This window comes from Larus michahellis, chromosome 1 (assembly GCF_964199755.1).
Source record: "Larus michahellis chromosome 1, bLarMic1.1, whole genome shotgun sequence".
Taxonomy (NCBI): Eukaryota; Metazoa; Chordata; class Aves; order Charadriiformes; family Laridae; genus Larus; species Larus michahellis.
The window spans coordinates 34,403,316-34,410,705 of NC_133896.1; the positions used below are offsets into that span (position 1 = coordinate 34,403,316).

A 7,390-nucleotide genomic window follows, 5' to 3' on the forward strand; every position below is an offset into this window, starting at 1 on the left:
ATAAAAATCCACACGGAGTAAGGATCGGCGTTGGGTGAAATCCTTGGTACTGCCGAGAGTCTGGGGAAGGATGGCAATGCAAAGTAGTGGCAGAGACCTGGGAGCAATCGTGTCCCCAGTGAAGCGTCTGCACAGCGATCTCTGACAGACGGCGTCTGTCACGAGGAAGAGCTGGGAGTGTGTGGGAGAGGGGAAAACGGGGATTCATGCTTTTGCTGCGTGGACACAGTGGTCCACAAAGATGCAGGCAGGGCGGAGGGTTCCACCATCCTTCCAACAAGTTTGGTTCATTATTCTTACCTCACACGGACTGCCTGTGGCGTGCAATTAATGAAATTATAGGTTCTGATTATATGCTTTCTCAAACAAAACTTCCACTGAAGCCAAGAGGTATTACGAGTGCGTAAGGAATGCAGGATTGCATATCCTGCCTCTTGGGCTTTATGATGGTGAGTTGGAGTTACATATTAAACTCGGTTTAGGCCTTAATTTTTTCCCTCTGTGTTTATCCTAGTCTAGTTTCAGTTTTGCAATATGAAAACAACAAAATCACTATGCTAAGAACATAAGCAGCAGCATTCTTTTAAAAACTAGTACATTTACTATAATTATAGCTTGGATTTAAGCCAAAAATAGGGAGAGATTCTGAGTCTGAGTCTTAAAGCCATCTGATTATGCTGTTATACTGCAATAAACTCGAAAGAGTGGGTGCTGCATGAGATATATAGTACTGCTCATCCACAAGAAACTGTCAGCCTTAAATGGACATTGCCAGTTGCTATAAAAATAATTTCTGCTTTATATTTTTAACCCTGTAACATTTTTAGGGCATTTAAAAATAGCGTTTCTCTATTAATCTTGATTCATCTTTTCCACTCAGCAAACACTGATTTTTTTTCCTGTGTGAAATTAACTTGAGTTTGTAAGTATTTTTTTGTTTGTTTTGTTCATTTGTTTGTATAGTACAAGTGAAGAAAAGCTTTGGGAATGCTATTTTTTAATTAACTGAAACTCTGTCCTTTTCTATAAGCCATTCCACATATTTTTTGGGGATCCTTATGGGAATAAGAACTTCTATTTTTGTTCTTTTACCATTTTCTGGTGGCAGAGAGTACAATTTAAGATATACATTTGGATTCCCAGAGATGTTATTGCCGTAATTACAGCAGTCTGTACATCAGCATCACTTGTTATGCCAGGAGATCTTTGAGGATCTTATTTGTCAACTAAATTATGCTTCACATCTTGGAAAAGTAACCTGCATTTTTGTGACTCTTTTAAAAGTAGTGTAAGTTTAAGAAATTACAGAGTTCTCTAGGCAAGGCTCTACGCAAGAGCTGTGTTCAGAAGGGAACAAAACTGGAATAATTGTGTAGTTACCAAGAGGTTTCTGTGCTTTACCAGTTAGAATAAGTGTGGATGCACTGGTGGGGCAAAAAGGGCAAAGTGGGGCAGGAGATTAACAAGCGCTATACTTCGATGGAAAACCAAACCTCAGTGAACCAGCAAGATCAGCTCCCCACTTAGTATTTCTTGCCAAAACATATAGCACAAACAGGTAGCAATAAAAACATATTATAATTGGATCTCCGTTCTGTAAATGTGTGTGTAAAATGGCATGTATTACCTTTTTTTTTTTATAAAAAAAAAAAAAGTATTGCTTATATTCCGAAGTAATTTGAGGACTTAAGAACTTCGTGTACCACAACCATTATCTACTGAACTTAAAATTCCACTTTTCGTCTCCAGTACATAAAGCACAAGGATGGCTGTTTACAGTATCACAAAAGATCCCTAAAATGTGATACTTTTTCTCTGGCAGTGGCCAGTAGAGGATTCCTCTGGGAAAAAGGGTAGGAAAGAGCACAGGGCCACGCAATTGTATGTTCCAGCGGTCTGATATTTAGGATTTACTGAGCCAAAGGTTGTATCCACATGTTTGTATTTAATAATTTCTGCTACTCATCTGCATGAAATTGTTGAATCACTTTTGAACCCATGTTTAATTTGGTATTTATCATAAGCGGTGTCAAAGCTTACTTAGGCATTTACAAAAACTTCTTCCATTTGTTATTTTTTTTCCCCAGACTTCTTCCTGATCAGTTCATTTGAGATCCCCAAGTTTTGCACGGTAAGAATTGGGTTCTATGTACCTTTATTATACTTCACATAGTCATCGTTCTTGAAGCCGAGGAGTCCTAGTCAATCTGGTAGGTAGAAACTCTTCCCTATCTTCAGTTCCCCCGGATTGCTCTACAAGAGAGAATGAAGATTGTTCCAGATGTTATAGGTGTCTTCTCATTTGTTGGAGAATAAACACCAGACCTGGAGTCTCCTATAAAGGGGCAGTAAGCAAATTTTAGCTTTTTTTTTGCCATTTTTCTGCGTTCAGGCTGATGTATGTGCATCTGCACATTCAGAGGAAGAACTTTTTCCCTGGCTTTTTAGATGGAGTGTTTGCTGTAGGTCTGCGGGTTCTAAGTTGGCTGGTGTCCACGTGTAGAAAACTTGTAGCCATTTTTTTTTTTTTTTATTTTGGAAAGATGGTTTTCAGTTTTAAATAATTATGAGCAACATTTGTGAACTTTTTGCTTGTGCGAAGAAAAATCGCCCTCCTACCTGAGCGTGTACAGTTTTTCAGTGAGAAAAAATGGACGTTTTTAATTTAGTCAGCGAAATCTGCATGGATCAATCCCTGGCAAAAATGAGGAATGGTTAAATCAACCAGTTTGTGCCGTCTCCCGTATATGCAACGAGAAGATTTGAAACGAATTAGTGAAAAAAAATGTTACATAAGTTCAGTACGGTGGGAAGGACATTTTTGTTTATATACGTACCGGAGAATTTCTTTGCTTGGAAAGACATTGCCCCTCCTGCTTATCTCCTGTGCGCAGAGCACTTTTACAGAGTAAGCAGCTGCTGAGTCACGCTTTCGGTGAATGAGTGACAGCCCCTGTTTCTGCTAAGAATTGGTAGATTCTCTCTCCTGTGTATCAGGCGAGCGGTGCTACGCCCCTCACTTAGGAAATGAAAGCGTGAAATGAAAGCGTGACACAGCGTTATAGCTGACTTCATTGAAAATGCTATAAGCAGGAGAGTGGAAATGTGTTTAGGCAGCCGCGTAAAGCAAATAAAAATCTATCCCCACTAAATTATTTACTGGCAGTAATGATTCATTATTAAAGAAAATAATACAATAGTGTTCGTTTCAGCGTGCTGAACGAGCAGTTCTGCAGTACAGTTAGTCAGAGGGAGTTTCGCCTGAGTATGTGAGTAGTAATAGATCCGAGAGAGAGACGTGGGGCTCTCTCTTGGCAATGTTTCCTGAACGAAGAAAAATATGTGCATAACTAACTAGAGTGGTTAAGTCTAAACCTAGATAATCTGCACTTTATGATACCAATATATAACCTATATTGAATAGCTTTTGAGGCCAAAATAAATTTTGAGAAGCTGTAAACATTGCCTTCCTCTCCATAAATGTAGGAAGGTTTTATTATGGAACCATAAATATGTCCAATACATTTATTTCTCCTTCCTATACGATGTTTTAAATTCTCTTTTTCTTGAATGTCTAAGTACATGTTTGGATTGTGACAAGCAGAATCCAGTTTACATTTACAGAAATATCTGCAGCTATTACTTACTTTAAAATCCTTTAAGCAGTTAGTTTATGTTGCTGCTAGAAGCATAATTATCCCATAAACAGCGCGGTGCTTCACATTTCTTTTAGCCATTTGCTTTTTTGGTTAAATGTATGGGTATAATCTTTTAACGGAGACTGAAATTTACCTTTGACCATAAAGATTTTACTGTCGTTTGTCATGTAAACACACATCTTTTCGAGATTTATTGTACTCCCGTGGTATTCCATAAAAAGGTTCGTCAGTGCGTTCAGCAGGGAAAAGGCGAGTCCATTTATTTGGTTGTTGCTGTGGAAGTGCTTATTACACCGTGCTCCTGATGGCCTTCTTTGGATTGAAACAGGACTATGGTATGAACTGCAGGTCGTTCTGGATTTTCTGTAGCCCATGAGTACCTCAGTTGCCATAATACTGAGACTTCACTGTGTGGGAAAGTTACTCATCTGAATAGAGTCACACGGTCTTCATGTGGCTTTGTGCATGTACTAACGCTTTTGCAGGACTGGATGTGATGGATTTCATGGTGCAGTATTTTTGATAGAGAATACGTTATTGAAATAATGGCGCTGGAATTTGATACGTGATTTTGTCATGCCGTACTGAGAAATCTTAAGCTTTCTTTGTGGTATGACATGAAAAATTAACTATAAATTGTACAAATCATCTGAAGGATTTTAAAATAGCAGACAGTTCTATAAATAACTAACATGTCTAGAATATGTAATGATGTTTTGTTGTTTAACTCTTGATCAGCACACAGGTGGAACAATCTACGTGACTCACAGCCACCCCAAATTAAGAAACATAGAACATCTAGATCACAAACTCTCCTTTTTGCTCCACATAGAGTACACTCGCACGCACAGGTAAGCACATGCAGACAAACTGACGAGCAGGTGATCTTGGCTGCTCTTAATGAACAAGGAGGCTACAGGAAGGAATGGAATGCCTTCACCAGAAATTTAAGATCATTTAAAATATGATCTTGTGAGATATTGTTAGGTAGATTCGCCAATTTGTGTTGAAATAGGTAACTTATTTAAAAAGAGAAACATGGTTTTAATGGGGCTTTAGAGTTAATTGTGGATAGTGAATGCTATTATTAAACACAATTTGTTCCTTTCTATTCTGATTGCTAAGTTATTTTTAACATCATGTTAGTTTACAGAACTCCTCAAGGTCATGATCTAATTTTATATAATTTTCTAGTAAACAGTCTGAAATGGAAAAGTCTCACAGAGAAGTAAAATTGTTGAGATAATTGTGAAAAGTGAAAATTTTGCTACAGGATGAAGGGAATGCAGATTAATTATTATATCAGTGTACTAGGCATGCCCGTCATTTATTTTATTTCCCCCAAACTTTACAAATATTCTTTATTTTAATATTGTTGGGATTGTGTGTAACAAATACCATATGTTGTCAAATAGAAACTCAGAGAACTTCACTGTTGCCAAAATGGACTTAGAAAACACACAAATTTAAAAGGTTTTTTTCCTCTTACGGAAGATACATGGGACAGTATCACAGTAGAAAGAATAACTGCCTTAGAAAAATCATTCAAGCATGCAGAAAAAGAAACAAAACTATCAGTGTTGCCTTTCCACACCTATCCTTCCGGTTCCCATAAGGGCCAGTGAGACGTCTTTTGTTCTGTTGTTCTTTGTCTGCTTTGCTTCTTGCTGTCTACCTCACATCCAGGACCTTTCTCGGATCAGATTGGCACCTTGTAAAACCTTAAAGACACAGAAAAACTTCTCTGCAGTTTTTGACTTTATGCAAAGTTTTGAAATGAACCTATAGTAAGGCCTTATAAGAAAAAAATGAGGCTAGAGGCAGAGGAGGGCTCATTAGGAGGAGTCCCAAAGAGGCAAGAAAGTCACCAAGATGCCACTTCATCACTTTATTCACTAACTTACCATGGAGATCTTGTCATAGACCCCTTACCACAGTACTCCCTAGGCTGGGTTCTGGCCTGCGTGTGTATAATTTTATTGCCAACCACTGGCACAAAATGGTCACATGCCATCTTCCCAAAAATTAAAGGACCATAAGGCTATCTATGACTAGCACAGAATTCCTTTGGCAACTCAATTTTCATTTATTCCTGATGTCTCTAAAGGTCTGGGACAACCCGGAGTGGGCTGTGCCTCTGAATACCCTCTTTTTTATGCGAGCTCCGTCCCGTGGGCAATGGCGGGACCTTGCCTCCATCTCCCCCAGGTCCCTGAAGGCACTACCAGGCTGTAGCTGCCCTGACCAGCCTCCCCGGGACCCCCACCCCCACCCTGCCCATTTAAGCTCAGGTCTGGGCATCCCATGCTTGCGTTGGTGTTGTAGGTGGAGCTGTGTCCAGCTCTGTCTCTTGCAGTCCGGGTTCACTGGCTGCCTTCCTGGCTGGACCTTGGACCTCCGTTACGGGGAGCCTTGTCTCCAGCTCTGTTTCCTGGCTAGACCTTGAACTCACATAATAGGCGGCCTTGTTTCTAGCGCCCTCCCACAGGAACACCTGCATACACCCCCTGGATGGACCATGAACCTAGTTCAATACCTGCTTCTGGGACTGTTGGTGGACTACGACCTGACCACCACCCTGGCCCTACCCGGGTGTGGGACTGCCCTGTTGCTGGGGGTGCTGGTGGTCTCTGCCTGGCTGTCCTGGGCTTCCCGTGGGCTCATCATCCCTTGCGGCACATGTGGGATTTGAACCGATAAAACCATTGTGTGCCTGGGCATCGGAGGGGTGCAAACAATTCCGATGGTCCTAAGGACTGACACAGCTTTCCTTCCTTTTTGGATCCTGGCAACGAGTTCCATCCTTCTTTCAGCTGCATACAAAGCCTTTCTGCTGCTTTTACATTTACAAGCTGCTGTAAAGTGTTTTAAAAAAATTATGTATCGGTCTCTTTTCTTGGTACTCTCTAGCTTCACCGGACATCTTGGTAAGAGCACACCCAGCTCCTATATACACCTTCATTGTCTACCCACCTTCATGACTCCTGGAAAGATGGTACAGCTTCACGCTACCTTTCTTGATGACTTTCAGTACATGCAGTAGAAATAAATGTTTTTCCAAAATGTTACAGTGCCTCAATACATCTTTTACTACTGTGGGGGTTTTGTATTTACATAATACCATGTATTGAAAAAGACCTTCGGTTTGTATTTGGCCCCAAATCCTGCAGTTATTAAAAGGAAGGTGTGGAAGTCTCTTTGTGTAGAGTCACTACAAGCTTTCGTGGGTAAACAAAATACTTTCTTACTGAGTGCTACAGTTTAAAAAAAAATGTAGTTCAAGTCTGAAGCTCCAGCTGCTTATAAAGCATGATGAAGACAGCATTAGATTATGATGATCTATTTTTGAAGCATACCTTAGCTTATAGGTTACTATGTGAGCATCTAAACCCAGCATTCAGGGAACAGCCTTTGCATTTTAAAGTACAGCTGATCTTCTTTCCTAACCCATCTAAGTCTGCAAGCTAAAGGTATTGAAGAACAGTAAGGCCTTACATTAGTTTACAGAGTGCAAAACATGCCAGTACATTTATTGTAACATCTTCTCTCGGGGTTTTGCATTCCCTATTATTGAATGAAACAAACCAGAGGAATTCTACTTCTGTAAGTTAACAGGACTGTGCAGATACTTGTCTTTTTAAAGCACATAGGTTTGTTGTGCTTTACAAAATTGTCTTATGAGGTTTCACGCTTCTGTACACACAAAGACATGCATACGCACTACCATATGT

At 40.0% G+C, this 7,390-nt stretch overlaps 1 long non-coding RNA gene across 1 annotated transcript; it reads left to right on the plus strand.

The window, feature by feature from the left end:
• The first annotated feature begins 351 nt into the window (after nucleotides 1–351).
• On the plus strand, nucleotides 352–6,727 carry LOC141735767 (uncharacterized). Its single transcript, XR_012584832.1, has 4 exons — nucleotides 352–922; nucleotides 2,088–3,994; nucleotides 4,398–4,510; nucleotides 6,570–6,727. It is a non-coding gene; the product is annotated as an uncharacterized LOC141735767 (long non-coding RNA).
• Nucleotides 6,728–7,390: the final 663 nt, after the last annotated feature.